Consider the following 25,495-nt stretch of genomic DNA (forward strand, 5'->3'; position numbering starts at 1 on the left):
CATCCCAATATTCTTGACCCACATTTTTGTCATCGCTTCCCTCAATATCTGGTCTCAGATTAGGAATCAAGATTGAGGCAATGCTATTTTTTGGCACCGACTTCAAACACCAAAGTCTGTTCAATGCTCCAATCCCTTTTAAAGGGTGGTAGACAAAACCTATCCAACACATTTTACAACACAGGACCTAATCTCTTAGCAGAGTTGGCTGAAAGACTGTACCTGGGCAAATACAGTTTAGTCTTGTATTTAGATTCACTTCTGGAGAAGTGAAATATTAAATCTGCATGCTGTGTACATTACATTACCCAGACCACGGGAGGTGGTACAGTAAGTAGTTTATTGGTCTCTACTTCAATAAAAGCTCCTCCAATTAGTTTATTAATTTACAGAATGTAGATGTGAAGAGTTTTTCCCCTCGTAACTAATTCCACCAATAATTAAGTTACCCTGATTTGCAACATATTTCATTTTTCCTTTTAAGTTTATCTGTTCTTTAACTTGCAACAACCTTTAAAGTGCAGCCCGAAGTTAGATGGCCAAAAGTTCCAATAATACTAAACACACGGCAATCAATTATGAGAACAAATGTTCTCGGCAGCACCATGTTGCCCATTGACCAGTAAGATCGTGTGGGTTGGTAATCCTGGCCAGCTGCAATGCATAAGAGGCCTAACCAAACCACGAAAGGCCAGTTAGTATGGAATTCAAAGATTCTGCCCTTTAGTTGCCAGAAATCCAATTGTGATGAACTTTGCAAGCTGCCAAGCAAATAGTTGAGCACGCAACAACCCAATGTAAAGGTTTTAAAATGGATTTGCTAAAATGAAATATCAGAGGTAATTGAACTGAGCTTTGAAGCTAGTGAACGCAATTCCATGGTAGACGTTCCTGATGAGAACTGTACAAAACAAAAATCAAGGTACTGACAATGCTGGGCAGCATGGTGGTTCAGTGATTCGCACTGCTGCCTCACAGCACCGTGGTCCCAGGTTCGATCCCGGCTCTGGGTCACTGTCCGTGTGGAGTTTGCACATTCTCCCCGTGTTGTCTGGGTCTCACTCCCACAACCCAAAGATGTGCAGGTTAGGTGGATTGGCCATGGGAACAAAGATAGGGAGGTTCTGGAATGCAAACAAGAACCTGGACAGCACTGTCATTTTCACCATCTGCACGCGCCCAACCAGTGACAGCTGGTTGCACCTTTTGAAAAGGTTCCACCTTTTGAAATCCGCCTTCATCCCTTCTACCAGTCGTGCCAAGGATCGTGCCAAGTTCAATTTGTACAGCTGGACCCTGTACAACAGCTGATTCCAAACCACAAACCCCTGGCCAAACCCGAACCAACACCTCCAACAAATATGCCCACTCCACCCAATCAAAGGCCTTCCCCGCGTCCATTGCCACTACTACCTCTACCTCCTGCCCCTCCAGGGGCATCATACTAACACACCTATGCACACTGGCCAACAACTGCCTTCCCTTCACAAATCCCACCTGGTTCTCTCCCATCACCTCTGGCACACAGTCCTATATTCGCAACACCAGCACCTTCAAATCGACAGTGAGCACAATAATTGGGTGGTACGACGAACACTGCTCTAATTCCTTAACTTCAAAGGATCAAAAATAATGATCATTTGAGAGAGGCTATCACCCAGACCCACAGCAAACAATATCTTTAGGAGAGAAAGAGGAAGAAGAGAGTGCTTGCTAAAAGAGGAAACATAAAATTCATATTTTTATTTACAATTTTATGCTATTTACATTTCACAAAGATGTCACATGGCATAAGCAAAGATTACAGGACCAGGGCAGCACGGTGGTTAGCACTGCAGCCTCACGGCGCCGAGGTCCCAGGTTCAATCCTGGCTCTGGGTCACTGTCCGTGTGCAGTTTGCACATTCTCTCCGTGGTTGCGTGGGTTTCGCCCCCACAACCCAAAGATGTGCAGGGTTGGTGGATTGGCCACGCTAAAATTGCCCCTTAATTGGAAAAAATGAATTGGGTACTCTAATTTTATTTTACAAATTACAGGCTCTTATTTGAGCTGTTAGTTACCAAAATATTCATCTTACTGTTTAGAATTAATAATTGCATTTCACATACTGAAAATTATGCATGTGCAATTAAAAATGCATCTCCCAATGATTTTACATTCTGCACAACTCCCAATGACACAAATAAAATCAGGCAATTAGTATTTCCTTCCCATCCTAAAAAGGTCACGGTCAAAAGGATGTTAATTCATCATCTCTGCACTACTCCCATTCTTGAGCAATGCAGGTGTGAAGATCTACAGTGCGTCATATTCCCAGTGCATGGACATTCACAGGAAATAATCAAAACATGGAAGTGCTGAGTTTTATAACTGGATGCGATGCAATAGATGCAGGAAGGGTCTGGTCAGGAAGTAAACACTATGAATACTACAAAAAGTTATCGGTTTTAAAAATAAAGTACATCTGTAATGACACATTAATAAATAAACTGAGGCGATGAATATTGTGGCGGACAATGGAGGTCGATACGTGATGGTGACTGGTAGGTTGCAGGGGACGCGGGTCGTACTGGTGAATGTTTATGCCCGGAATTGGGATGATGCCAGATTTATGAAACGTATGTTGAGTCGGATCCTGAGGTTTGGGTTCAGGGAAGGGTTCATAAGGTGGGTCAGGCTGTTATATAGGGCCCCAGTGGCAAATGTGGCTACGAACCGGCGGAGGTCAGTGTACTTTAGGTTGTACTGTGGGACAACCTTGTTGTTTGCACTGGCAATTGAGCCGCTGGCCATGGCACTGAGGGAGTCGAGGAACTGGAAGGGGGGGGGGGGGGGGGGGGCACACTGTTGTTATATGCTGATGACCTGCTATTATATGTTGCAGACCCAGTGGAGGGGATGGAGGAGGTTATGCGGATCCTTGGGGAATTTGGGGACTTTTCAGGTTATAAGCTCAATGTGGGGAAGAGTGAGCTCTTTGTGGTGCATGCGGGGGACCAGGGAAGGGGAATAGACGAGCTACCGCTGAAGAGGGCGGAGAGGAGCTTTCAATACCTGGGGATCCAGGTAGTTAGGAACTGGGGGGCCCTGCCTAAGCTCAATTTGGCACGGTTGGTGGAACAGATGGAGGAGGATTTCAAGAGATGGGATATGCTGCCACTCTCCCTGGCGGGTAGGGTGCAGTCGGTCAAGATGGTGGTCCTCCCGAGGTTCCTGTTTGTGTTCCAGTGCCTGCCCATCCTAATCCCCAAGGCTTTTTTTTTTTTAAAAAGGATAAGCAGGAGCATTATGGGATTCATATGGGCGAATAAGACCCCGAGGGTGAAGAGGGTGTTTTTGGAGTGTAGCAGGGACAGAGGGGGCTGGCACTGCCGAATCTATGTGGCTATTATTGGGCAGCTAATGTGGCGATGATCCGTAAGTGGGTAATTGAGGGAGAGGGGGCGGCGTAGAAGAGGCGTCTTTTGTGGGTACAAATCTGGGGGCGCTGGTGACGGCACCGTTGCCGCTCCCGCCGACAAGGTACACCACAAGTCCAGTGGTGGCGGTGACTCTGAAGATCTGGGCGCAGTGGAGGCGACATAGGGGCGAGGTGGGGGCATCGGTCTGGTCCCCAGTACAAGAGAACCACAGGTTCGTTCCGGGTAGGATGGATGGGGGAGGTTTCTGAGCTGGCATCGGGCAGGGATTAAAAGAGGAGACCTATTCATCGATGAGACTTTTGCGAGGCTAGGGGCGCTAGAGGAGAAATTAGAGTTACCTCCCGGGAATGCTTTTAGGTACATGCAAGTGAGGGCGTTTGTGAGATGGCAGGTGAGGGAATTTCCACTGCTCCCAGCACAAAGGATTCAGGACAGGGTGATTTTGGGCGTATGGGTTGGAGAAGGCAAGGTCTCGGCGATCTATCAGGAACTGCAGGAAGTGGAGGAGGCCTCGGTGGAAGAATTAAAGGGCAAGTGGGAGGAAGAGCTCAGGAGGAGCTGGTTGAGGATGCCCCGAATAGGGTTCATTCCTCCTCAGGCTCAGCCTAATACAGTTCAAAGTTGTTCATAGGGTGCATATGACGGGGACGAGGATGAGTAGGTTTTTTGGGGGTGGAGGACGGGTGTGTGAGGTGCTCGGGGAGCCCAGCAAATCACGCCCATATCTTCTGGACGTGCCCGGCGCTGGAGGGGTTCTGGAGGGGCTTTGTGAGGACTATGTCCAAAGTGGTGAGCACGCGGATCAAGCAGAGCTGGGGGATAGCATTATTCAGAGTATAGGACGAGCCGGGAGTGCAGGAGCCGAAAGAGGCCAGTGTTCTGGCCTTTGCGCCCCTGGTAGCCCGGCAGAGGATCCTACTAATGTGGAGGTATGCGAAGCCTCCAAGCGTGGAAGCTTGGATTAATGATATGACAGGGTTAATCAAGCTGGAAAGGATAAAGTTTGCCTTGCGAGGGTCTGTGCAGGGGTTCTCCAGGCGGTGGCAACCGTTCCCAGACTCGCTCACGGAACGTTAGGTGGAGGTCAACAGCAGCAGCAACTGGGTGGTGTGGGGTGGGGGGGGGGGGTCTCGTGGAGGTCAACAGCAACGGGGGGGGGGGGTGGTGTCACTGGCATGTTTATTTGTTAAATGGGGGTTATTGTATTTTGTAGGAAATCCCATGTATACTTTTTGCTTGTTTTGTGCTTTATTATTCCCTTTTCTGTCTAGTGTTTTGTTGAAAATCGCTGAAAATTTGAATAAATATATTTAATTTAAAAAAATAAACTATCATCTATGACTCGAATATACTGTATAGTCATTAAAATTATTTAAGCAATATTCAGAAAAATAAATTCATGTTGTCACAACACTTTTAGAAAATTGCAGCAAAAATTGAAGAATAGGCTTGCCAGTGGCGAGTTCAGTACATGTAGAATAGAAGGTCTCGAGTTCAATTCATTCTGCATTCACTTAGTTAAACTACCTGGGGCAGTCAAATTGCCTTCAAAGGGCTATGAAGGAGTAAAACGTCAGGAGCAAATGAGAGTGTAGTCAATGTCCCAAGGGAGGAACAGTTTGCTGACATTTTCTTTAAATCTACAATAACCTTTTATCTTTTTTGTCACAAGTAGGCTTACATTAACACTGCAATGAAGTTGCTGTAAAAATCCCCTAGTCACCACACTCGGGCGCCTGTTAGGATACACCAAGGGAGAATTCCAAAATACCTAAAAGCAGGTCTTTCGGACTTGTGGGAGGAAACTGGAGCACCCGGAGGAAACCCATGCAGACATGGGGAGAACGTGTACACTCCGCACAGACTGATCCAAGCCGGTAATCGAACCTGGGACCCTGGCACTGTGAAGCAACAGCGCAAACCACTTTGCTACCGTGCATCTATACTAATGCGTGAAGATTGATCAGTCAAGAAAGGCACAGACAGGGCAGCACGGTGGCACTGTGGTTAGCAGTGCTGCCTCACGGCGTCGAGGTCCAGGTTCGATCCCGACTCTGGGTCACTGTCCATGTGGAGTTTACACGTTCTCCACGTGTTTGCGTGGGCTTCTCCCCCACAACCCAAAGATGTGCACGGTAGTTGGATTAGCCACGCTACATTGCCCCATAATTAGAAAAAAATAATTGGGTACTCTAAATTATTAAAAACAAAAATTAATGAAAGGCACAGACACCTGTAACTCCAAAATACTAAACTCCCAGGTGAGGAGCTGCATGCAGAAGGTGGAAAGTTGAAAAATGAAGTCAAAGTTGAGTGTACAAAAATAGTCATTATATAACCCTGCAAGAATCAACTTCTTCAATAGAGAAAATGGAGACGCTAGCACAAAAGAACAAAGCAACAGGCAAATCCAAGTGCAAAATGGGGAAAGGTTAGTGAATGAGAAAATAAATGGAATGAGAAAACACTGTCCGTGTAGAGTCTGCACGTTCTCCCCGTGGATTTCCTCTGGGTGCTCCGGTTTCCTCCCATAGTCCAAAAACGTGCAGGTTAGGTGGATTAGCCATGATAAATTGCCCTTAGTGACCAAAAAGGTTAGGAGGGGTTATTGGGTAACGGGGATAGGGTGGAAGTGAGGGCTTGTGGGTCGGTGCAGACTCGATGGGCCGAATGGCCACCTTCTGCACTCTATGTTCTATAAATCCCTCTCTGCCTTATCCAGAAAAGTTTCCCCATTCATTCATCCACAACTTTTCAAACACCTTCTGTCATTTTGATACATTCCAGTTTTCCAAATCCAACTGCCTTCTTTTCACTGTTGGCATAATGTATCCATGGGAAATCAGCCAGAATTCCTGCTTATGATTATCCAGTGTTCTAGATATTATGCATGACCAGTCGTCAAACTCTGACAGACGCAGACGCGAGGCTACCATGGAAAACGAGCTTGTTCATAAACTAACAGCTAGTTGGGGCAAAGTACTGTAAGGTGGCCAGTGCCTAATGATCCACAATACAGCCAAGTCTTGAGAGGGAGAGAAGTAAAAGAAGAAAACTGCTCTTGGAGGCTAGAATTTAAAAATCATGAACATACTTTCACATTCTTCATCAGTTTAGACAGCTGCAATTCTTATGGGATAAAATGAGAAGAATGTTTCAGACTTGTTGTTAAATCATCAAACATTTGGTGGCAGTCACCTCTTCAGTATTTCCAAAACAGTACCCTTCATTCCTCTGTCCAAGACAGTATTGGTAGAGTGACCACCGAACAGATCTAGTTGAGACAAAATCCCATCTTCACATGGAGGATACCCTCCATCGTATTGTGTGGCACTACCACCTTGGTAACCGAGTAGATTTCACACAGATCGAGCAACTCAAGACTGGGCAACCATGAGACACTGTGAGCCATCAGCGGCAGCAGAATTGTACTCAACCACAACCTATAATCTCATGGCCCAGTATATCCCTCACTCCTCATTAATATCCTACAACCAACCATCCTCATTTGCTTCAATTACCTTCATTCCATCAGAAGGTCAGAAATGGGGATGTTCACTGATGATTGCACCATTTGCAACTCCTCAGATACTGAAGCAGCCCACGTCTAAATGCAGCAAAACCTGGACAATATCCAGGCCTGGGCTGACAACTAGCAAGTAACATTCGTGTCTCACAAGATCTCGGCAATGACCATCTGCAAAAGAGGAGAATATAACCATCACCCTTTGACATTGAACGGCGTTACCATAACTGAATCCCCCACTATCAACATCCTGGGAGTTAATAGTGACCAGAAATTGAACTGGACCAGCCAAGTAAATACAGTGGCTACAAGACAGGGCAGCACAGTAGCATTGTGGATAGCACAATCGCTTCACAGCTCCAGGGTCCCAGGTTCGATTCCAGCTTGGGTCACTGTCTGTGCGGAGTCTGCACATCCTCCCAGTGTGCATGTGGGTTTCCTCCGGGTGCTCCGGTTTCCTCCCACAGTCCAAAGATGTGCGGGTTAGGTGGATTGGCCATGATAAATTGCCCGTAGTGTCCAAAATTGCCCTTAGTGTTGGGTGGGGTTATTGAGTTATGGGGATAGGGTGGAGGTGTTGACCTTGGGTAGGGTGTTCTTTCCAAGAGCCGGTGCAGACTTGATGGGCCGAATGACCTCCTTCTGCATTGTAAATTCTATGTAAAGACCAGGTCAGAGATTAGGGAGCTTGTGACAAGTAACTAACCTCCTGACTCCACAAAGCCTGTCCACCATCTGCAAGGCACAAGTTAGGAAGTGATGGAGTACTCTCCACTTGTCCGAGTGAGTTAAGCTCCAATAAGAAGCTTGACACCTTTTCAGGACAAAACAACCCACTGGATTTACACATCATCCACAAACATTCACTCCCTCCACCATTGACACACAGTAGCAGTGTTTACCATTACAACAAGATGCACTGCAGGAACTCACCAAGCATCCTTAGATAGCACCTTCCAAACCCAAGACCACTACCATCTAGAGGGACAAGGGCAGCAGACACATGGGAGCACCACCAGCTGCAAGTTCCCCTTGAAGCCACTAACTATCCTGACTTAGAAATGTATCACCATTCCTTCATTGTGGATGGATCAAAATCTTGGATCTCCTCCCTACAGCACTGTGGGTGTAACCTACTCTGCAGTAGTTCAAGGCAGCAGCTCACAACCACCTTCAAGAGCAATTAGGGATGGACAATAAAGACAGGCCGAGCTAACGACGCCATCCTCAAGAATTAATTTATTAAAATAATAAATTCTATAAAATAATTATTTTATACAGAAAAAAAACTTTTGCAGAAATTCTCACCTGAATTCCTTAAGAAAGATTGGCATATGAATAAACAGTGCAATGTTCAGTGCAACATTGTCTGGAACAACATTTAGCTAATTCTACAGGAAAAGAATTACTGCAACTCAGTTGTCAAATTCAATGGTCAGAGTTCAAAACAAAATGACAGGATGTTTTACTGAGAAAATAACACAGAACATGTACAAATCACCACAAAACTCTTTATTCCTGTTGACCTGAAGAGATTTAGTTTATACACATCTTGAACAAGCTCAGAAACTGAAGTGTCCATCACATATTGTAATTCACGGAACACTTAATGAAATATATCCACTTGCAATACATTTTAAGCGCAGTACAGAAAACACACTTTGAATTTCAAATTGAGCATCTAAAATTATAATACCTCAAATTGCTTTGTTGGTAAAGACGGCAAGTAATTGTGCCATACAGAACAAAGAGGTCTCCGGTTAAGTCCTTGGTTGTGTCAAGTTAAAACCACAATGGGGAGAAGGGTGTTAAAAATGGACTGAGGACCGTTTTATTTGGAGTCGGGAGCAGGGAGAAGAAATCCCAGTTGCTATTCAGCCATCCTTGTTGAAAACTGCCTGCGTATGAACATTTGTGGAGGACACAATTAGTGTTGGTAGCGAATGTCCCCTACAACCCACCGCACACATTCTACAATAGTGTCCTGATATTCAAAACAAGGCATCAACAACATTAGTGACCAACTAAATTAGTGGGGAATCAGTGTCCCAAATTTGTTGTTAAAATAATGGGGAGGCTACTGGGGACCACAGTAACTTCAGAGGCAAGAGTAGATGGACAATTAAAAACACAAATCTGTGTCTGTATTGTATCGTGCCACCATCAGCTTTACAAAGAGATTATCTCGTTGTCCAGCTCCTCATTCAAATACAGTGAACAACATGAAGTTCCTGTAGTTGCATGGCGGATAAGATATAAACTCACCACAAAGTCAATTCAAGTTACAAGTACCCCTTTAACGGTGAGGTGTTAATTATAGCCATTCAACCTCCCTGGCACTGAAATTAACTGTCCCAGGTATGAGGCCTTATTCTTCTGGTTTTAATTGTTGCAGATTTTATTTTAAAACTTATGTCAATCCTTTTAATTTCTCACTATGCACCCCAACACTTTAATTTGCAGTTCCTCCTCAGTCGTTCACAGAATCATTGCAGCACAGAAGATCAGTCAGCCCATCAAGTCCATGTTAGCAGGGTGGCATGTGGCACAGTGGCTAGCACTGCAGCGCTGAGGACCCGGGTTTGAATCCTGGCCCTGGGTCACCGTCCGTGTGGAGTTTGCACATTCTCCCCATGTCAGTGTGGGTTTCACCCCCACAACCCAAAGGTGAGGGGTGAGATTCTCCGCAAATGCGGAGAATCGTAAAGGCTGCCGTGGGACAGGCCGTGACGCACGGCAGCCTTCACGCCCACTTCCGGGGCCGATTCTCCCCCCCCGGGCGGGGCTAGGAGCGTGGCCCCATGCGTCACGGCCGCACGTCAAACGTCACACCGGCTGACGCGGCCGATGTCCACCGCCAAACCGCACATGCGCAGTTGCTGTCTTTTCCCTCAGCCGCCCCACGGCACGGCCGTGGTACTGCCGTGCCAATCGGGCCCCCAGATGCCCCAAACGGGCATCTGGCTCCCGTTTCACGATGGCAGTGCGCGGGTGTGTTTGCTGCCATGTTGAAACGGGCGAGAAGGCCCGGCCGCTCGGCCTCGGAGAATCACTGCAAAAAACGGCGAGCGGCGATTCGTGGCGTGGGTCGGGCATGGGGTTGGGAGAATAGCGGGAGGGTGTGAAAAATGTCGGGAGGCCCGAGTCCCGCTATTCTCCCACCCGGCGTGGGGGCGGAGAATCGCGCCCGTGCAGGTTAGGTGGATTGGCCACGCAAAATTGGCTCTTAATTGGGAAAAAAAATAATTGCCTTCTCTAAATTTAAATTTTTTCTTATAAATTAAATTTTAAAAGCCCATGCTAGCGCTCTGTGGTGCAATCTGGTCAGTCTCTTTCCTCACCCCCCCCCCCCCCCCCCCCCAAATTTTAATCCTAAAGCCATGCAAGCTTATTTCCTATCCACTTGCTTTTCGAAATCATTAACCATTTCTCTGCTTCCATCAATCTCAAAAGCAGTGAGTTCCATCAGATTGGTTACGAAGATATACAATTATTCTCCCTGTTTGCTCAGATGCCCTGTGGAAGGTGTTGCCCAGTTTCCACTGCCAGCAACCTGCAGGGCAAAATATCATGGATTAAATGAGTACAGGGAAGTCCAGTTAACAGCGGGTACCATTCTGGGGCAGCACGGTGGCGCAGTGGGTTAGCCCTGCTGCCTCACGGCGCCAAGGTCCCAGGTGTGGGTCACTCTCCGTGTGGAGTTTGCACATCACATTCTCCCAGTGTTTGGATGGGTTTCGCCCCCACAACTCAAAGATGTGCAGGCTAGGTGGATTGGCCACATAAAATTGCCCCTTAAATCAGAAAAAATGAACTGGGCACTCTAAATTTATATTTTTAAAAAACAGTGGGTACCATTCTTTGGCAAGGTCAGATAGCTTCATGATACTTTAGTTACTTATTTTATCAAAGAGCAGTTTTCTCAAAAGTTTTCAATTCTTAGCATGGAATTAAAAGCCCGAGACTTGCATTGCAGTTATAATAAAGAAGCCGCCTGAATTGCCAGAAATGCAGGGTCAGTTCAGATGGTGCTGCTTGTGATATTTCATTGGAATTGTTAATTCGCTAAAAAGCAAATCATTTCAATTTCTTCCAACCATTCACCACATCCATATTATGGCATTTCTATTGCACAGTTGATGGTGTTCATTACATAATGCAGTTCAAGACAGCGCGCGCCAACTTCTTTTATCAGTACAGCAGTGTTAAAGGAAGTGTTCAAGGCCATTAAAAGTGCTCAAACATCCAGTTACCAAATACAGAATTGCTGAAAGTTTAACCGCCAGTGAATCCCAACAGTAACTTTCAGGCTGGAAAAAGCAGCTAAAAAATGTGGGTATAATTTTCATAAATTTGAACTTTTCTTAAATGCACTTCAAAAAGACTTCCATATCGTAACAGTGCAACTGAAAATCAACAAGAAAAATTCAGCTCAAAAACAAAATTTAAAAAAATAAATTTAGAGTACCCAATTCTTTTCTTTTCAATTAAGGGCAGTTTAGTGTGGCCAATTCACCTACCCTGCACATCATTGGGTTGCGGGGGTGGAACCCACGCAGACACGGGGAGAATGTGCAAACTCCACACAGACAGTGACCCAGAGCCGGGATCGAACCCGGGTCCTCGGCATTGAGGCAACAGTGCTAAACACTATGCCACCCCAGATAGATGTATTTCTGGTAGAAATGACGGATTAAAGGGATATTGGTAACATGTGGGGGAGGTGGATTTGACACCATGAAGAGATATACCATGATCTGATTGAATGCAAGCTCAAAGGGCTGAATTGCCTACTTCTGCTCCCAATTCAGATGCTGCTATATAACACACATGGGCTTTGTATCTGGATATGCATTGGCATAATTAACAAAGCCATACCTCAAGAAATCATCTTTATACTGCTTTTGTTTCCAATTTCAGTTTTTTCTTTGTTTAAAACAATCCATCTTCAGTTCTTCACTGTCCTGTTGCTTTGCTTGCAGCTAGAAAATCGAGGAATCTTTCCGTGACTTCATGCCAAAAGTATGGACAGATATGGCTAGTGTACGTACCAGGTGTCACAACCTGCTGTCTGCCGCCTCTTCTGGCCGGATGTCTGCACCGTTCTATTTAAAAGCTGGCTACAGCCAGCATTCTAAATTTACAAGTTGGTCACAGCCATTGGGTGCTTCCACCGCAAATCAGGAATGCCGCAATCAATCGCTCCGTGACCATCCTTGCACCCGCCTGCAGGTCGCAACCTGTAGTTTGAAAAGCCCTGCTGTGCTGCCATTGAAGTATTTCTGACACGTTTTTCCTGCTGTAATGTGAGAAACAATGCAGCCACTTTGCACACAGCAAGGTTCCACACCAAACCGCAATGGGATAATGGCCAGACAATCTAGTTTAGTGACAGTGACGGAGGGGTAAATATTCACCAGGATATCTCTCCTGCTCCTCTTTGAAACATAGTGCGGTGGTAGGTTTTTTTTATAATATGTCTACCCAAGGTTTAACATCCCACCTGGAAGACTGTACCTCCAACAGGGCAGCTCTCCCTCAGTACTGGTTCTGATTGTGCTGCACTCCCATGGTACTGCACTGGGGTGTCATTCTAGATTTGCGTACTCAAAGTGAGACTTGAATCCACAACCCACTGTAGGACAGTACTTGATGAGTAATCAAGCGACACATATCCCCTCGATCTTTTGCCAAGCTTTTTGTCACCTGTCCCCAACATCTCCCGATGTAGCTGGTCATGTTTTGATCGATGCCCGGTCCTGTGAAGTGCCTTAGATCGCTTTTTATTCTGTTAAAGTGACAGGTTCTAAACTATTTTGCTTTGGAGGTTGTGAGTAATATGGTGAATGTAACCAATGAGTGCTGATCACAAGTCAGAAGGTAGAACTCCTGAACCAAATACAGGTATGGGATGTTGATGTCCTGACAAGCCTCAGCCGATTCCTCATCTGTGACGTTAGGACAGCAGTTGCCCATTTCTTTCTGGGTGTGAGAAGCAAGATCATTTTTCCAGTACTTCCGCTTCATGCTTTACTTGTTCTTTACCCTCAACAGCACACAATATTATAGGATCCGATTTTAAGTTTTAAAAACTGCTGTACAACACAAATGCCATCCAGTAACAAACTTCCATCACAAGATGTTTGTCCAATAATCAAAATCAAATAGATTTTCATTATTTTTCTCTTAACATTTCTTGAGATCTCTAGTTTATTAGGCAACAATCCAACAAATCGTACAGCCTTATTGTTTATGATGTTTATGAAAAACGAGTCCTCAAAACACTGATGTGCTCCCCATCTTGTTGAAAGTCAATATTGCAAATAAAAAATAAATCTGTGCTAGTTGCAGAAGCATTACACTTGCTTTGCAACTTATAAAGTGCAACGGCATTTTATAACGAATTGAAAATGTATGCGCCAAGTTATACCTGTAGAATGAGGTACTTCCCATGACTAAACAGATGTGTCCGCTGGTATCACAATCATCATGAGCAAGTTGGTGGAATTTAGTAAGGTAGCAGCTTGAACAATTGGCCTGAGTGTCCTTATTCATAAAGGAGGAAACCAACCAGAGTTTCCACATTTGATCATTAACCAGTGATCATCATTGGAAAGAGCACGTGTGGAATTCTGATCAAGGAAAGATCACAATTGGATCTGAAGCCGTCCCATGCCCTGGAGATACCCAAGTGTTCATCCTCCATGACTAAAGGTGAGATTTAGGGGACATGCACCGTTGTGGTAAAGTTCCAAGTATATCAAATGTTTGAAACAAAATCATAAAAACTATGTTTGCTATTCGTGCTTTTTAATGACTAAAGGGAAAACATATGGCACAATAGAGAAAGTGTCACTGCACATAGCAAAACATGGGAGTCAGTTAGCTCAGTTGCTTCGATAAGAGTGTGGTGCAGAACAATACCAATGGCACAGGTTCAATCCCTGTACCAGCTGTGGTATTTCATGAAGGCTTGCCCTACTCACCTTGTGCTGTGCTTGATGCAGAGTGGTGTCCTTTCAAGCTATTTAACCATGAATCTCCCGCTGACAGAGTGGGATGTCTTCTGTCCCTCGTGGACTATGTTTAATTATCATTACAGAGCAGCATATTTTGGGACGATACAGACCAAATATTTAAACATTCTTACAATTGATAGTGATTTAAAAAAAGATTGTATTCTCAGCTAATGTTAATCGTTGACTTTAACCAGACTTCAAAGTGGAACAGAATTCCTCAAACTACAACACCATTTTTATCATGCTAGAAATGCAGCAGTTTGAACATCCTCATTGTGTTTTTGCTCATGGTTTCAGAAAAGGAGCCAATTTTGAGGAATCCCACCAGAATCGGGGTTGATAAATTATGACCCTCAGGCATACAACAAAATATAAAATTTATATACATTACCTTTCGAGAAGCCCCAAGCATTGAAAACTTTTCCATCAAGTGCAGCTAACCACCTACCATAAAACACTGCGCCAGAAAACCTGTTTTAGAAAAGTTTCAATTTAGTCATTTTGCACATTTTTATTGAAAATCATTCCAATCTGAAATTAGAGGATATAATGAGATTCTCAGAGCCCACACTCATGTAAAGAAAACTTGTCTGCAACACTGACAGAAAGACTAAAACTGGATGACTACACTACACAAAAAACTCCCAGTTCAAATTTGGGATAACCAAACCAATTAAGAAAGCACAATAATCAAGTAAAAATCAATTAAAAACTCCAAATACAAGTCGAAATGTTAATCACGTGAGGTTTTCTTCAAGGTCAGGTGTTATGGGCCAGGGTTTAGAGAACCCCAAAGTGTATCATGGAGTTCCCCTGACCCAAAACTTTTAATAGATTGTATTTATGGGGAGCACACAGGCCTACCTTACAGGTTTGATGCAACAGAGATCTACAGTACTTTTAAATTAAAACAATGTTTATTTATGAAACCAGTTAACACTTTTATAAACCCACAGTAAACATCTGAACAACTAACACCACCAATAAATCCCCCAAAGAATACAGTACTCGATAAGTAACTCTTAATCTTTCCTTGCAACATCCATAAGACAAAGAAAGAACCCTTTTTAACAGAAAGACATCAGGTTTAACTTCTCTACTGAGAGCAGTTACCACTTTGAAATCACCAAATGAACATTCTTTAGCTTGCAGAGATTCATACACATCTTGCTGTGACTGCTGCTTCACCAAATCTAAAACAAATCTAAAAATGTACTCTGTAGCAGACAGCCCAAAAGCGAAAGTAAAAAGCAGACAGAGAGCCCAACTCCACCCACTCTCTGACATCACTGCAGCCATCCGATAAACACCCATTGCTTAAAGGTACACCCACTACAGCTATCCGATAAACGCCCATTTCTTAAAAGGTACTCTCACATGACACAGGTAATGCTAAAAGACAACTATGGAGCTTTGATTTACAAACAAGGTTTTTTAAAAATGGAGATGTCTTATTGTGATTTAATATCAAGACTTAAGGACATAAAGATCTGCTTTGAAAGTCAAGTCCTTACAACAGTGTTAAGCTGAGAGGATTATTCTACATGACCGACAAAGTCTATACTGGTTAATTCGCTATTGGTGCATTGCATTCATACACAAGTGGAATGACTTTTCACTTCATCTACCAGTTGGCATGTTGCCAATTCATAAAGATGGAAATTCCACAACCATCCATCAACAAATTCCTTTTTTGAATGGCTAACCAAAGTTTAATCCCCAAATGAAACACTTAAATCCATCTAGATTTACATAAAAACTTCAGACCCATTCGTATAGTTGTGCTACACATCTTGAAAAATCCATCGAGCAAAACGTGTTTAATTTCCAAGAGGAGAGACAATGGAAGAAATTGCAACACCATAAACTGGTGAATGACAGAATGTTGAGACTATTTTAGTTAAGATATTCACAAATGCAAAATGGATTTCTCATGTCAGGCGTAAGAATCATTAACTTTGGTTTCATACTATCCAGGTAGGGAAGATTCAAAAGACAGAATCTGCTTGCCAAGTTGTTTCTATCACAGGTTTTAAATATTTCCACTAAATCAAAATAAATTTCATATCATTGTTCCTGCTCCTAAATGTGATGGGCAAGGTTTCATATCTTGTACAGACATTAACTAAAGCCTTGTTAATCAGGAGAACAGCTTGTAACACTCGCCATTTCCAAGATGCAATGGCAGGAAATCCAGAAGACTAAACTGGCCCTGGTTTGCTTCAAACTAACTGTTTAATACCCTAGCCTCAAAAGGAAACATGCCTTTATTTTTTAGGAAGAACAGTTAGGAAATTACCCTCTAGTATCCGACAGCATAATTTAAGGGCTAGAAAATTAGCAAGCTATTTAGTTGATGAACATACATTTTAAGCAAGATCACCAGATAGCAATCAGGAGTGGGCATCTGTGAAAATTTACACCAACTTAAGTGGCAAAATCAAGACAAAATTAGCCCACTCACCATCGGCAAACTCGAAACCCAAAACATCATAAAACAAAACAATGATCCAGCATGGATGCACCGAACATCAATAACTATTTGTGCCAAGAGGAGTAAAGAAACTAAGAACTGGAAGTATTTAACTTTTTTCATCAACTCATGGTTCCCCCAAATTTCTGTTCCCTTTCCACATCAGCAGTCTCCTCCATTTATCCGACTGTGTTCATTTCATTCTGCATGGACAGAGTGGCAGAGTGGTTAGCACAGCTGCCTCACAGCACCAGGGACACGGGTTCAATTATAACTTGGGTGACTGCGTGGAGTTTGCACGTTCTCCCAGTGTCTGTATGGGTTTCCTCCCACAGAACAAAGATGTGCAGGTTAGGTGTATTGACCATGATCAATGCACGGGATAATAGGGATGGGGCTGGGGAGCAGGCCTTGGTAGAGTGTTCTTTCAGAGGGTCAGTGCAGACTCAATGGGCTGAATGGCCTTCTTCTGCACTGTAGGAATTCAATGTAAATTGTTCCAAATTGCAGGTGTCTAATGAACTCAATCTTAACTCCTCAGAGTGCAATATCATTGCAGCCCGTTCTGTGCATTTTATATAGGTCACTTGAAGACAACTTCTTGACTATCTCTATAGTCACTATCTACCAACCTTGTTCACCTCACTAGCACGGTCTGTATAGTGGTACAACTTACTGTACAATGTTTTATATTTTTAAATAATTAAACATTTAAGGCAATCACTTTCAGCTAAAAAAAAACATCTGATTACAACATTTTGCAGTTTTCACTAACACAGTGGTCCTCAGTAATCCTCTAACACGGAGAAGGAGAAGGGCAGCAGGCACATGGAGCACCACCACCAACTGGAGGCTCTTCTCCAAGCCACACAAGATCTTGACTTTGAAATATATCACCATCCCTTCACTGTTGCTGGGTCAAAATCCTGGAACTCCCTTCATAAACAGCACTGTTGGTGTACCTACACCATGTGGACTGTAGCAGATCATGGTGGTGGCCCACCACCATCTTCTCAATGACAATTAGGGATGGGCAACAAATGCTGGCAACACCCATATCCTGTGATTGTATTTTAAATGACTTGTGATTCACTTTCATATTTGCTCCTCTTCCCCCTGTGGCTTATTTTCTGCTTAATATATTTCTAGGATTCCATTTATGATCTAACTGGCCGTAAAAATTACCCCTTGTGATCACATCCTCCTCCAGTGTCTCTCCACTGTGATTCAGTTAAGTGGGACTACACTCACTTGGTTCCATTCTTATCTAATCATATCCAGAGAATCGCCTGCAAAGGTTTCACTTGCTGCTCCCGCACATTTACCTCTTGTGCCTCATTGTCCACCCTTGACCTCTTCTCACCTGCATGTTATCCCTCATCAACAGCATCCAAAAGTAGATCCATTTTCATATACATGCTTACATATCTCTAGCTCTCTGGAAACTTCTCTAAACTGTCAGGGTGTTTATCTGGATGAGCACAAATTGCCTCCAATATTGGGGAGAATCAAAACTACTACCTTCCGTCTGTGTCAAACTCCACTCAAGATGCCAACTCCATTCCTCTCTCACAATTGAGAGACTGTATGAAACCTTGGTGTCACATCTGACCCCAGATAAGCTATCACATATCCACACCATCACTAAGATTACCTATTCCCACCTTGCCATCACAATTATCTATTTCCACCTCCATAACATTCCCCCTACTCACTTCTGTTCATCTGCTGCTGAAAGCCTCATCCATCCATCAGCTATCTGTAGATGTGACGACTTTAAATACACTTCTGGCTGATTCTCACATTCTATCTTCTGTAAACTCGGCATCATCAAAAATTCTGCTTCACCCATCACCCCTGTGCTCACTGACCTACACTGGCCCCCAATCAAGCAATGTCTTACATTTAAAATTCTCATTCCTCCATGCACTCGCACCGCTCCTCATCCCCAATTTTCTCTAGCCCCACAATCCTCCCATGGCTTTTCCTATTCTGGCTTCTTCAGCATCCCAAATTTAAATTGTCCCAGTGTTGGTAGCAATACCTTCACCTGACTGGGCCCTAAATTCTGGAATTCCCTCTCTAAATCTCTCCACCCTAGGTTTCCTCCAAAATCTATCGCTAGCCAAGCTTTTCGTCATCTACCCTTGTATCCCCTGATGTGGCTTAGTAACATTTTGTTTTATAGTTATAAACACATTGGGACAATATATTACATTAAAAGGTGTTATATAAACAAAAGTTGTTGTTTTAAGCATTCTGCTACAATAATTAATGTTGTTGACTGTCCTACCACATCTCCCAGAAATACTGTGAATTGCTTCACATGCAATAAATTACTTTGAAGTGCAGTCACTGTTTCACTTGGGTGTATTTACAGCCATGTTGTATACAGCCAAGTCACACAAAACAGCCGAGAAATGACTAACCAGTTAAAAGACAGAAGATGGTGAATATGCACAGCAAGTCTTTTAGGATCTGAGCTTTCCAGGTATGCTACATATTTCCAGCACTTTCTGCTCCTGGTTCAGATTTCCAATAGTTACAGTTTTGTTCATATTTATATTCTTTGTGATTGTGTTGGAATGTAGGAGGTTGGGGGAAGATCAGTCAGAACATCACAAGCACTCCCTATTCCTAATAGACTAAAAAATAGTGAGACTGATAATGTAACATTGCTACATGACTGTAAGGAACTGCCAGTCTAGGTTAGGTGTGCAATTGCTGCTTAAGCTCACACTGTTTGGACCCACGAAGTGCTGGTCCTTCTCCCTCTTGTGCTCCTAGCATTCACAGCAATAGTAATAGGGTCAACATAGAACATACGGTGCAGAAGGAGGCCATTCGGCACTTGGCAACCTTGTATGCTGGCACATGCAAATTGAATTCTAATATAATCTTAACATTACAGCTAGGGCACTTAGAATTTAGATTTGCCATGTGTACCAAGGTACACAGTGAAAAGTATTGTTCTGCGTACAGTCCAGGCAGATCGTTCCAGACATGAAAAATGTCAGACGAACGAATCAAGGGAATCAGGAACTCATTCCCCGCAAAAAATTGCAGATGCTGAGTCTACTGAAATTTTTCAGATTTTTGTTTGGTAAGAGTATCAAGGAATAATGCTGGTAAATGAAACATGCTCAACGGGTTAAAAAGTCGACTACTGTTACTATGTTACAATGAATTAAAGGGTATCATCACTGCATATATTGGGAGGTTAGTCCTCTGTCTAGTAAGGACTTGTTGCAATTTGGTCCATAAAAATGTGATTGAATAACACTGCTCACGCAGGTCACACAATTTCATAACCCCTCACATAATGCAACACTATCAGAGTGCAACTGGTGCCTGTGGAACCATACATACCCCAACCAGGTGCTCTGCCTTCAGGAAAACGGCAGAGTAAAGGCAATAAAATGGACGAAGAAGAAAATGATATCAATTGACATTTTTTAAATTATCATATTTCAAGATGTTATTACACATTGTATAAAGAATCTGCTTTGTGGCTGCTGCAGGGAAAATGCATTTTTGTTCTCTGCGTCTTATACTTAAAATAAATTGGATAATGAGGGGTGTGGGGGAGAATAAATTCATTTAGACAGCAAATTTAACATTCCAAAATGCCCCAAACCAAGACACAAACAAAGGAGGAAGAGATGGGTGGGAGTTGGGACGGAGAAGGCGTGTGACTGCAATTTCCACTATTTGTAAATGAACTATGTTGTGAAATTATAAACAAACAGATAAACAGTGAGCAATGGAAAATTTCTCTACCTTACAGTTTGCATCCGCTACGGTTTTCTGCCAGTTAGGTATAGCAGACAATTTTTCTGACTACTCTGTTATGGGTCAGGGTTTAGAGAACCCCAAAGTGTATCATGGAGTTCACCTGACCCACAACTTTTAGTAGATGGTGGTATGGGGAGCACACGGCGCACTCTACAGGTGTGGTACAGCAGAAATGGAAAAGTATTTTTTGAAACAAAACAATGTTTATTCTATGAACTGAAGTTAACCTTTTTAAAACATACAGCGAATATCTTAGCAACCATCAATTCAAATACAACCCCCAAAGAATACAACACTAAGTAATCCGTAAGCTGTCCTTTTGACATCCAGAAGACTTAAGAAACCCCTTTTAATAGAAGCACATTAGGTTCGCATTCACTGCTAAGAACATTTATAATTCTGAATTCACCAAATGATCAAGAAATAGTCTTTTGATGGCAAAGAGAACAGCTGTACACCTGCTTGGTCTGGTTTCAGCTCCAACACTGAAAACAAAAGTAAAACACACCCTGCCGCAAACAGCCTAAAACAAAAGTAAAAAGCTGACAGACAGCCCAGCTCCACCCACACTGACATCACTGCAGTAAAATGAGCAGCCAAACATTTCTTAAAGCGACATTCTCATGACAACTCAAATACCCATCCCCAAATGTGATTCACTCCTAAGCACAGGACTAGGAAACCAATCCCTTAGCCAACTAAATTAGAGGTTGGAAGCTAGTAGTGAAGGATTTCCTATTGCACTTTTTCTTTAAATTAGGGCCGATGTTTCAAAGCTTTCACGTTGATTAGTTAAGTTTTTCAAGGGATACATAATTTTCAGTTATTCAAACAAACACTGTTGCATATTAAAATGAAAAGAGCCAAAAGTACAGCATGAAACAAAATAAGAACAGGGTATTGCCTGCTGCTGCTGCCAATAGTGGGCTATAATGCAAGACAAGAGGAAACACAAATAAAAATAAATCTCACTTTAAAGTTATAACATGAATTGCCCATTGTCAGATTGAGTGAATGTCCCTTTATAGTCAGAAACAGGGGAATTTATAATGGGGAACAAGAAATTGCTGACCAACTCAATACATATTTGTGTCCTGCTTTGCAAAGACAAATGTAACACACCATAAATGTTGGGGAACACTGGGTTTAGAGAGAGGGAGGACTGAAGGAAATCAGTATTGGAAGAGAAATGGTACTGGGAAAAATTATGGGATTGAAGGCTGATAAATCACTATGCCTGATAATCTATATCCCAGAGTATTTAAGGAAATAGCTCAAAAAAAAAGAGTGGATGCATTTGTGGTCATCTTCCAGGATTCTATAGATTCTGGAACAGTTACTACAGATTTAAGGGCAGCTAATGTAACCCCACTATTTAAAAAAAGGTAGGTGGAGAGAAAACAGGGAATTAGAGACTAGTAAGGCTGACACCAGTACGGGGAAAATTCTAGAACTCATTATTACGGATTTTATAGCAGAGCACTTGGAAAACAGTGGGAGGATTGGACAGAATTGGCATGGATTTATGAAGGAGATATCATGCTTGACAAATCTACTGGAATTATTTGGGGATGTAACTGGTAGAGTTTTTTAAATATAAATTTAGTGCACCCAATTCATTTTTTCCAATTAAGGGGCAATTTAGCGTGGCCAATCCACCAAGTCCACACATCTTTGGGTTCTGGGGGCGAACCCCACGCAAACACAGGGAGAATGTGTAAACTCCACATGGACAGTGACCCAGAGTCGGGATCGAACCTGGGACCTTGGCGCCATGATGCTGCAGGGCTAACCCACTGCACCACCATGCTGCCCTGTAACTGGTAGAGTTGAGAGAGGGAGCCTGTGGATGTGTTTATTTTGGACCTTCAGAACGCTTTCAAAAAGTCCCAAATAAGAGATTAGCGCGTGAAATGAAAGTGCATGGGATTAGGGTAGTGTATTGAAATGGATAGAAAACTGTGGCAGACAGGAAACAAAGTAGGAATAAACAAGTCTTTTTCCAAATGGTAGGCAGTGACAAGTGGAGGACCATAGGAATCGATGCTGGAACCCGTTATTCACAATATATATTAATGATTTAAATGAGGGAACAAAATTAAATCTCTAAATTTGCAGATGACACAAAGCTGGATGGGAGGGCGAGTTATGGGAAGGATGTAGAGATCCTGCAGTGTGATTTGGACAAGTTGAGCGAGTGGGCAAATGAATGGCAGATGCGGTATAATTTGGATAAATGGGAGGTTATCGATTTGGTAGCAAAAACAGGAAAGCAGATTATCTGAAATGGCCATAAATTAGGACAGAGGAATGTGCAATGAGACTTGGGTGTCCTTGCACACCAGTCACTGAAGGTAAGCATGCAGGTGCAGCAGTCAGAAAAAGGCGGCAAATGGTATGTTGGTCTTCATAGCGAGTGGATTCAACTACAGGAGCAGGGATGTCCTGCTGCAAGTACACGGGATGCTGGTGAGCCTACACCTGGAATATGGTGTGCAGTTTTGTCTCCTTATCTGAAGAAGGGTGTTCTTACTCTAGAGGGAGTGCAGAGAAGGTTTACCAGACTGATTCCTGGAATGGCAGGACTGACATACAAGGAGTGATTGAGTAGGTTAGGACTCTATTCACTGGAGTTCAGGAGAACGAAGGGGGTCTCATAGAAACCTATAAAATTCTAACAGGACTAGACCAGGTGGATACAGGAAGGATGTTCCCGATGGTGGAGTGTCCACAACCAGTGGTCACAGGCTGAGAATACAGGTAGACCACTTAGGCCCGAGATGAGGAGAAATGTCTTCACCCAGAGAGTGGTTGGCCTGTGGAACTCGCTACCACAGAAAGCAGTTTAAGCCAAAATGCTGTTTTCAAGAAGCTGTTAGATATAGCACTTGGGGCAAAGGGGAGCAAAGGATATTTGCAGGATGTTGGGGGGGGGGGGGGGGGGGAGGAAAGAGAGAGAGGCAGGATCAGGTTATTGAGTTGGATGATCAGCCATGATCATGATGAAAGGCAGAGCAGGCTCCAAGGGCCAAATGGCCTCCTCCTGTTCCTATTTTCTATGTTTCTATGCTATCAATAGAGAACCGAGCCACAGTAATTTTTTTTTCAATAAATTTAAGAGTGCACAATTCTTTTTCTCCCCCCAATTAAGGGGCAATTGAGCGTGGCCAATCCACCTACCAGGCACATCTTTGGGTTGTGGGGGAGAGACGCACACAGACACGGGGAGAATGTGCAAACTCCATATGGACAATGACCTAGGGGCGGGGTCGAACCCGGCTTTTCAGCGCTGTGAGGCAGCAGTGCTAACCACTGCGCCACCCGAATCACAGTTATAAAGAATATAGATTTATACAGTGACTTACATGTCCGCAGCACTGCACAGCAAATACCTTGCTTTGGAACTATAGTTACAGTTGTTACAGGCACACAAAGCTCCCAATCTGGGTACAGAAAGATCCCTCAAATGAATTAATCTGTTTTTTGTGGTGTTGCCAACAGGATGAATATCAGCTGGAACATCCCTGGCCTTCAATTAATGCCAGGCCAGGGAGTATTTTACATTCACCTGTTGAAGCAGACTAGGCGTGTGTTTAACATTACATCTGAAAGACAACACCTCTGACAATACAGCACTACCTCAGTACTCTAGCGAAGTGTCAGCCTAATTTATCAAATTCCTGAACCATATGTTAGACAATACATGTTGATCCCTAAAAACTGGTGCTCAGCTCGGCCTCCACACCTGCTTAATCCTGAAAGCACCATAGTCAATCTGCTATGGAGAAGATAGGTCAATAGGCTTAGTAGTGCCATTAATACCTCGTATGTTTACTCAACAAAGTGAAACCACCTTTTATTTTACTTTCAAATTCTCTCTGAACGTGGAAAATTATGAGCCAACCTTTGGAGTATGTTTCTCTACCAAAATATATGCTAATTGGACAGGCGTTTATCTGAAAAGAAGATTAATTGCTTCAGCAGTTAACAACACCGAAAGCAGAATGCTACTTTATCCCTAAAACTGCCTTTTCTGGTTATTGTCACAAAAATAATGAAGCACTTCAGTCTATTCAGTATCAGAAGGAAATCAAGCCACAAGGATTCGAAATTAATTATTTAAAAAATAATCAGCATTCCCAGTTGGCTTCATGCCTGATAAGTACTCTAAATGTATCTATTAGTCTGCATTTTGCACTGTTCTGAAACACAAATGGGTCAAGTACTGTGAAACAGTATCCGACAGACTTTAATTCTTTCAGATTACTTAATAATTTAGAACATTTTTATTGAAAAAAAATAGTGATTCCTGCAAAGAATTTCAGCACCATAACCTTCTACAGCCTAGAATACTCCAAATGCATTCCTCCAACTCCAGCCCGTTATGTATCTCCACACAATGGCCTTTAGCCATCTAGGCCCCAATCTCTGGAATTTCCCTTGCAAATGCCTTACCCTCTCCACCACTCTCCTCTAAGAGGCCATATGAAACTTACCTCTTTAACCAAGGGTTTGGGCATCTGTCCTAATGTTTCTTTGGCAGAGTCTCAATTTATTCTTCCTGCGACATTTATAACATTAAAGGCATCTATACATGCAAATTGTTGAAAAGTATTTCAACCATCCGCTGGGATGGCAGCCCAATACTATGATATGAATCTGACCAGACATAAATGAAATGAATACATATATATTTAGCACAATCATTACTGTTGTGTTATGCTGCTTGGGATAACACAGGCTGCTACTTGGTGCAGTCTTAATTAAAGGATGCTCCAGACTCTGAAATGAGTTCAACGTGTTTATGAACTATTAACACAGTTCTCAAATGAGTTCGACTCTCTGCTAATCTAACTGTAGTAACTCAGTCTAACAGTACCAGCTTGCTCTAAGCCACGTGCTGGGTGTGATGCTGCTGATCAACCCTGTCTAACTCTCTAGATGTCAGCCTGTGGAAAGAGGCAGGGTGCGAGTGCCTCATCCCTTTTATAGTGTTTGTCATGCCCCCTTGTGGTGATGCCACCTCTGAGTGTCCTGGCTGCCCATTGGTTGTGTCCTATTCGGAGTGTTCATTGGTTGCATGTTTGCATATCATGACAATTACAGCACAGGGGGCAGCCATTCAGCCAATCCTATCTGCACCGTCTCTTCAAATGAGCATTTTGTCTAATGTCATTTCTCCTACCTTCTCATCACAGCCCTGCATTGTTAATTTTTAAATAATCATTCTCCCTTGAATGCCTCAACTGAACGTGCCCC

At 43.2% G+C, this 25,495-nt stretch overlaps 1 protein-coding gene across 1 annotated transcript in view; it reads right to left on the reverse strand.

Annotated features, from left to right (window-relative positions):
• Window positions 1-25,495, reverse strand: part of LOC119956926 (inactive tyrosine-protein kinase PEAK1-like) — a 225,376-nt gene that overhangs the window by 189,996 nt on the left and 9,885 nt on the right. The window contains 1 exon segment of the mRNA XM_038784504.1: window positions 14,360-14,439. The gene's annotated coding sequence lies outside the window, so the exon portion shown is untranslated.

The sequence above is a fragment of the Scyliorhinus canicula genome, chromosome 24 (genome assembly GCF_902713615.1).
Source record: "Scyliorhinus canicula chromosome 24, sScyCan1.1, whole genome shotgun sequence".
NCBI lineage: Eukaryota > Metazoa > Chordata > Chondrichthyes > Carcharhiniformes > Scyliorhinidae > Scyliorhinus > Scyliorhinus canicula.